The 7,719-nt window shown below is 35.0% G+C and overlaps 1 long non-coding RNA gene across 1 annotated transcript in view; it reads right to left on the reverse strand.

Annotated features, from left to right (window-relative positions):
• The window catches only part of LOC132067058 (uncharacterized), a 38,490-nt gene extending 36,608 nt beyond the window's left edge, over positions 1 to 1,882 (reverse strand). The window contains exon 1 of the long non-coding RNA XR_009417000.1: positions 1,729 to 1,882. This is a non-coding gene — a long non-coding RNA (uncharacterized LOC132067058). The remainder of the gene's footprint in view (positions 1 to 1,728) is intronic.
• Positions 1,883 to 7,719: the final 5,837 nt, after the last annotated feature.

Raw genomic sequence — 7,719 nt, forward strand, 5'->3', positions numbered from 1 at the left:
TAAAAGTGGAAGAGGTTACTAAGCTTAGATTCATCAAATTTTAACATCAACATTATCATTTATCATATATGACCCTAAGGAAAAGTCTCCCAAAACCCTTCTTCAAATTCCATCTCTAAGGGATTGAAAAAGGGAAAGGGAAAAATCTAAGATGATTGTGATTAAGGAAGAGTAAAGGATTAGGCAAAGTTTACGTCCAAGAATTTCTTCAAATTATCTCCAAGAATAACTTCTCCAAGCTCCAATATCGAGATATGAAATAATGAGTGTCTAAGACTTATTTAAGACACATTTAATGAATTTTAACTGCCCGTCACCGCCATTAACGTTGGAGTGCCCTAGCTGGCCAAGTGCCATACTGGCCAGCTCGCGACGGCGGCTGGGATATCGCCGCAGCGGTATAGCCCATATCACACATGACCGCTCCAACGGTCATCACACCACCACGATGGTGCCGGGCGCGTCTCGTGCCGCTATCACGGAGCACTGCATACCGAATTCCCCATTTTTCTAAGTCTTCAATCAAAATCCCGGGTTATTCTCGAGGCCATCTGCTCACAAACCAAACACACAGACCCACACAAAATTACACTATGGACACACTCGTGGTCTCAAAATTTCCAATGGAGGCCTCGTTGACCGAGTCAACCCCCGATGCCTTAATTTCAATTTCCTATCGTAAGTCCCGAAACGCATCCAAATGTATTGGGAACCTAACCAAATACCCATACAGGTTCTAAACAACCACCTGGACCTCTCGAAATTGATGAAATTTTAAAACAGGTCTGTTTGCCCAAAAGTCAACTTTGGGTTAACCATTTTTCACTTTATGCCTATATTTTCACCAAAGTTGCCCGAATTCGGTCTAGGCACCCCGGGAAGCATATCAGCGGTCCCCTCGAGTCAAAAACGAGCTAATCAATGCTCGGGAATGGGCAAAAACGCTGAAAGAACTATAACGACCAAACGGGTCGTTACAAGAGCAACTTGCAAGGATGTCCTTGAATTTTTTTGTTTCTGTCCTTAATCGGTTGTATTTGGACTTAATTTGAGGTTCATCAAAATCGTCTTTCTTGCCAAATTTCATCCAAAACTCATCTATAACTTCCCTCCAACGTGGACCATTAAGGGAAGAACCATTAAAAGCGTATTTCCTCGCATCATTAAGATATGGATCAACATCGATGTCTCATCATCCGTCTATTTGTCAAAAGATTTGAACTACGTGGTTTGCTCATTGTTTAACGTTTCTACGATATAACAACAATAGAAAGAGCTGTCTCATAAATTATCTTCATTTTCGAACAACATAACAACAGAAAACATGCCTTATAAGTATGGAACTGAAGGCGCGCACATGAGCATAACGGAAAATAAAACTTTAAAGTAAGTTACCCTGTTAACCGATGAAGGCGCAACCACATAATTCTCGTCGAAAATCCTAAAACCAGCTTCAGGTGTTATTTGCATTACAAAACTTCTTAAACAAGGACGAACCTTTAGTTGCACCAGCCAAATAAAAATTGTCGCAACCAAGAAAAACTAAAGCATAAAAGGTCTTCAACAGTTGAGCAAAAAGAAATTAAATTGAAATTGTAAATACATAACCCGATTGAAAAGAGAATCGACACTGTCAACACATAACCCACAATAAAACATTGACGTAGGGTTTACAAATCTGAAAAATCTACACAAATCAAGCAAATAATAATAAATTTTAACAATTACCGTCAAAGAAGGTCGTTGCTACTATTGGTTCTACTTGAAGACGCACAATTTTCCTGATGAAGAACTATGGTGCCATCAGTTGCAGATTTGAGAAAGCATAAAGAGCAGTACATAGTCAGTTCTCTGTTAAAGGTAAGAGTTTCTATGAGGGGAAGTTGACAGATACGGTAGTTGGGTTATTTAACCTGGTTGTTGGCTAAAATAAATGATTTTTTTTTTTTATAAAAGTAAAAACTTTCGAGAAAAATTGGAAAAATGAAAAAGAAAAGTAACGGTCCAAAAAGTGAAAAATGTGAAAACAAGTTTTTGGTTGTTTATTTGGAGTTTTCATGGACAAACGCTGATTTAGGAAAAAAGTGAAAAAAATTCCGAAAAAAAGTGAATAATTCTCATGGCCAAACGGGTCCGAAGTGTTTTATACCAATAAAAACAATTCGCACTATTCTCTCTATCATCATATGAAATGTATTCAAAATAATAATTATAGCTTAAAATACATTTTGTTAGTATAATTTTTGAAATATTAAATTAATCTAATTTAATTTAAATTCAATGATTAATTAAATTAATTTGTGAGAAATAAAATTATCATATACTTAAGTTGCAACTGAAAAACCACCGAGAAGTACCAAATTAAGGATGTGGCGCAGTCGATGGAACTGCTTCTCCCTTAACCAGAGATGTTGAGTTATGAAAAAATTCTTGATATGAAGCGAATTCCACAAATGGGCCCTATGCGGGGAGAATTCGGAATAGTCGAGCTCCAAATATGAGTACCGAACACCGAATATAAAATCCAAAGAAAGAGAAACCGATTGAGACAGTAATAAAATGTTAATAGTAGTATGATAAGTTGAAAAACTTTATGGTGGGTGAGGGACAAGTATTACTTGGCATGTGAGGGTGATTTTTTATTAAAAAAAATATATGGGTCCCACTTCTATGACCCCTTCTCATCCCTACTGCTAATTCTCTCTCCAACTTCAGCTTTCACTCATCAGCCTCATCTTCTCTATTTATTTTACTTTCATTATTTTATCGTTTGATTTTCTAAATCAGTTTTCTGTCATAATTTTTTCTTCACTCAATTCTTTTTATATTCATGTATATATTTATGTTGTTCATCTGATGCTTGGTACGTGCAAATAGATCTGATTGATTTGGATTTTTTTATTTATTAAATCAAATCAATTGTGTCATTTTTTTATATTTATAAATAAAATTAAATCTATAAAATCGAATTTTATTGGTTTTTTTTTTTTTTTCTTGATTCGATGTGAAATATTTTATAAAAAAATTAATTTGCTTTTTGTGAAATTTGATGCAATTGCCATACTATTTCATACAATAATATTTACTCTGGTTCATGTTAATTAATTACACACAGAACTAAATTTACAACGCCATAAGAAACTTGATAAAAAATGAATAAACTGTTGTCAAGGACAACAAAAACATCAGAGGTGTAATGGATTCATTTAAATTAATATATGAGAGAGAGAGAGAGAGAGAGAGAGACGCGTGTGCAAACAGGGATAAAATTGCAAGGTCAAATATGGTGTTAAAAATTTTAAGAAACAAAAACTATCACAAAGTTAAAAAAAGATATTTACAAAGTAGATTATAATAAATATTTAATATATAATAATTTTAAAAATTAAATATATATATATATATATATATATATATATATATATATATATATAATGTTGGGTTGGTTTGTCTTAGTTTGACTTTTTTTAAGTTTAAATCGAATTACGATCAATTTTTTCCTCATTATCAAAACCATTAGATTATTATTTTTTCAGTTAGCTCAATTTATCAATTTGGTTATGATTTATCGATTTCCTTTGTATACCCCTCCCCTAGTTGGTATAATGGTATTTTTGTGCACTGTATTAGCGAAACAACTGGAAAGTTACTTTAATGAATGTTTATTGTTGCACAGATGTAACTTAATAATTAAAATTCAACATTCTTATTTTTATCCTTATCTTCTTCTTGTGAATGACTTTAATTAATTAATTAAATACGGAAAAACTAATTTCAAGACATTAAGTAGTCTTTTCACTGTGTCTTGTTCTGATATTTCAATTAATAGAATTAAAAGGCTTGTGCAAACGAACTAAAAAATAAACATTATTTTTGTCAGGCTAAGCCAAAGAGAGATTAGTAAGTGGATTAGTAAGTTATGGCTGGAGGGGTAGGAGGGTGAATTGAAGAAAGTGGTTGAAGAGAGTAGGGGTGGGAGTTCGGTATTCGGTTCAGTATTTTTAAAGTTTGGGTTCGATAATTCGGTAATCGGTAATTAAAATTAAATACCAAATACCGAATTTTCAAACTTCGGTTCGGTAATTCGTTAATCGGTAAATCAAATTTCGGTTCAATACGGTATTCGGCAATACCATATTGAAGTCGAAGATCATCACTAGAAAAACTCATTCGCCCAGATATATAACGGCTTCCGTTAAGCGAATCTTACAAATATTTAAGTTCAGTCATGCATTACCAGAAATACTAATTATCATGTTCTCTTACTGTCCAACATACTAAACAAGACACAACGACCCATCTGGATGAATTGATTAGGATTTCAAGGATATTTTAGATTGGTTGATATTGAAATAGTTGAGCTTTGTGGGGGTCAAAATTTCAAATTGGTTGCTCTAATAAATAAAGGATTTGGTAAGAGTTTAAGAGATGCAAAATCTACAGTAAAAAAAGAAAGAGAAGCAGACATTTAGTGCACAGGAGCGAGGTAGTGGGGGTGGCGGTGGGTCATGGTCGACTATGGTATTCGTGTGAGAGAGGAGGTGGAGTGAAATGTTTTGCAATGAGGGTGTTGGTGTGAAAGATTAGGGTGTTTTGGTCACTGGTCGACTAGGTGTTGGTGTGATTTGAGAGAGAGGCTAAACTGATGGGCCATTGGCTGATGGGGTATTGGGTTGGACTATTAATTTAATATAATGGACCTTTAATAATTTAATATTTATTTCGGTATTCGGTATTTACCGAATTATCGAACAGTATAATTACCTTAATCGAATACCGATATCGAACTACTGAATTTTTTTAATTTTATTCCTGAAAATCAAATTGAAAATCGAAATATCGAAATCTCCTGTTCGATACAGTAATTTAATTTTCGATATTTTATGCCCAACCCTAAAAAAGAGGGGAAAAGGTTAAAATGGAGTGGGACCCATAAATGTGTACTTGTCCATAAATAGAGACCCTCACACAAGTATGGTATGTCATCTCACACACCATAAAATTTTTCTAATAAGTTACCTGAAGTGCTAGTGCTTAGGGAAAGTGTGAGCCGTATGAGAAGATAGGCTGTAGTGGTACTAGGGACATTGGAAATGGAGCCTAGCCAAGCGAAAGGACAAGCAAGTTGTAGGTGCAGAAGCATTAGGACTGTGCTCTGCAAAAAAGACAAGTCTTTTCTGATGTGAGAGGAGTCAGGACTAGACCAGTCACCATATGTCAGAATTCAGAAACATGAGTAGATGCAACGAAATTTAGGAACATAAAGATGCTGTCCCATTCAATTCCAGTTTTTGTTCAGTCACTTTTCACAGATTTATTAAACAAAGGAAAAAGACTGCTATTTTGCCAGCTCAGTCACCCCAAAACTCACTTTCAGCATTGCAAAACAGTTTATCTCAAAAGAGGTGCCCTTGGAATTCAAAATAAAAATTGATAAGTGTTTTAATTATACCGGTTAACATTAAAAAATAATTTTCTCTAATATTACTCAATTCTGAAAAAATATGTACTCCTTCTGTCTCAGTTTATGTTACACCTTTCGAATTTTAAGATTCAAACAAGTCTTTCTTTGACTGTAATTTTTTTGTTTATCTTTAAATATTTTGAATTAACAGTTATTGTGACTTATATTATTTTTTACTTAGTTTCCTAATATATAAATTTTATTTTAAAAAACTTAAAGATTTCATACCGAATTCACGATCAAAATCAAACTGTTTGACTTTCGAAATTCAAACTGTACTACATATATTGAGACAGAGAGAGAGTAATAAATAACAGTAGTGTAGTAAACTCCATATTGTAATTATTGATTTTTTACTAAGCATAAAATGAGCTAAGGTGATACTCATTTGGGACGGAGGGAGTATGATTCATGATTCGTCTTCCTACTTTTGGAAACCTCTGTTGTATTTGTTTTCCGTTGATTGTTCCATTTTTATCCTTAAAGGATATATTTAGAGTTCAATACGGTAGTAGTTTTTTCTGGACTAAATATGTGAAATTTTTTATGTTTAGATAACAATGATGTTAGATATTTGAATCAGAAAATAAAAAATTGACTTTCATGCATAGATGAGAGAAGCAATTTAAGTTATTGTAGAAACGAAATTTGATTATACGACAAAGAAAGGGAAATCTATTTCATTAAGAACTTAATCAGATATAAATTGGTAATTTTATATTCTTGACTGAAAATAGAAAATCAATGCTAACAATCAGCAACAAACAAATTACTAGAAAACATGAAACTAACTCCTAGAGAATAGAACTACGCAACTTATAACTAGCAAAGAGATTATACCAAGAATTTGAAATATTTGATGCAACAAAAAACTCAAGTGCAGTCATAGAATCAATTCTAATATTCCTCCTTGCTTTAGGGCGAAAGTCTATCGGAAACAATCCCTCAACCTAACAGGATAGAGGTAAAATCAGCGTACAATCTACCCTCTCCATGCTCCACTTTTTAAAATTTCATTGAATATGTTGTTGTTGTTGTTGTCTCCTTGCGTTAGGAACGACAAATTTTAATTTTGCCTAAACTTGACCTCATAAATAAATCTGTCAATTCATCTTTGATCTTGCAGCAAACTTGATTCACTTCCTTAAGTTGCTTATGCTAAATGTACTTTAGCAGAATGGCTGGAGTTATGGGATTCAATTGCTCAGGTGGCTTTGAATATTCAAGTGCCATGTTTAGTTTTGGGGGTTGGGGGGGGGGGGGGGATTGTAATGTGATTCTGTAACGACCCGTTTGGTCGTTATAGTCCTTTTGGCACTTTCACCACTTCCGAGCGTTTATTGACTCATTTTGACCCGAGGTTGACTTTTGGGCAACGGACCTTTTCCGGAGTTTCGTCAACTCCAAGAGGTCTGGATAATTGTTTAGAACTTGTCTGTATGATTGGTTCGGATCTCAATGCATTTTGGTGCATTTCGAGACTTTGGATGGGAAATGGGAAGTAGGCACCGGTGGTTAACTCCGTCAACGAGACTTCCGTTGGAAAATTTGAGACCACGAGTGCGTTCGTAGCGTATTTTTGTATAGGTTTAGGTGGTCGGATTATAAGCAGATGGCCTCGGGAATAACCCGGAAATTCGATGGAAGACTTAGAGAATTTGGGGATTTCTGGTGTCTGGTGCCCGCAACGGCGGCACCAGAGCCGCCCCGGCGGTACCGCCGTGGCGGTGTAGTGACCGCTAGGGCGGTCATGAGTAAACTGGGCTTCACTGCTGCAGCGGTGTCCCCGACGCCGCAGCGACGCCGCTGTAGCGAGACTACCCTCGCCTTGGCGGTCACGGGCAGGGGATCATTAAATGTGTCTTAAAATAAGATCTAGTCCCTCATTATGTCATAACTCGATATTGGAGATTGGGAAGGCTGTTCTTGGGGATAAATTGAGGAATTTCTTGGAGGTAAAGCTTTGTCTAATCACTTACTTCTCTTTAATCATTATCATCTTAAAATCATCCGTTCTCTTTTCAATCCCTTAGAAGTAGAATTTGAAGAAGGATTTTGGGTGACTTCTCCCTAGGGTTAAAATTGATAAAATTGATGATGTTAATACTAAAATGTGACGAATCTAAGCTTAGTAACCCCATATCTTCCACTTTTAACGTTAAATTTCAGCTTTGGGGAATTAGGATTCATACCCAATTTGGGGGTTTTACTAGAATCAGATTTGGGGATAGTTCTTGAGCTAAATCAACAATTAA

This window comes from Lycium ferocissimum, chromosome 8, assembly GCF_029784015.1.
Source record: "Lycium ferocissimum isolate CSIRO_LF1 chromosome 8, AGI_CSIRO_Lferr_CH_V1, whole genome shotgun sequence".
NCBI lineage: Eukaryota > Viridiplantae > Streptophyta > Magnoliopsida > Solanales > Solanaceae > Lycium > Lycium ferocissimum.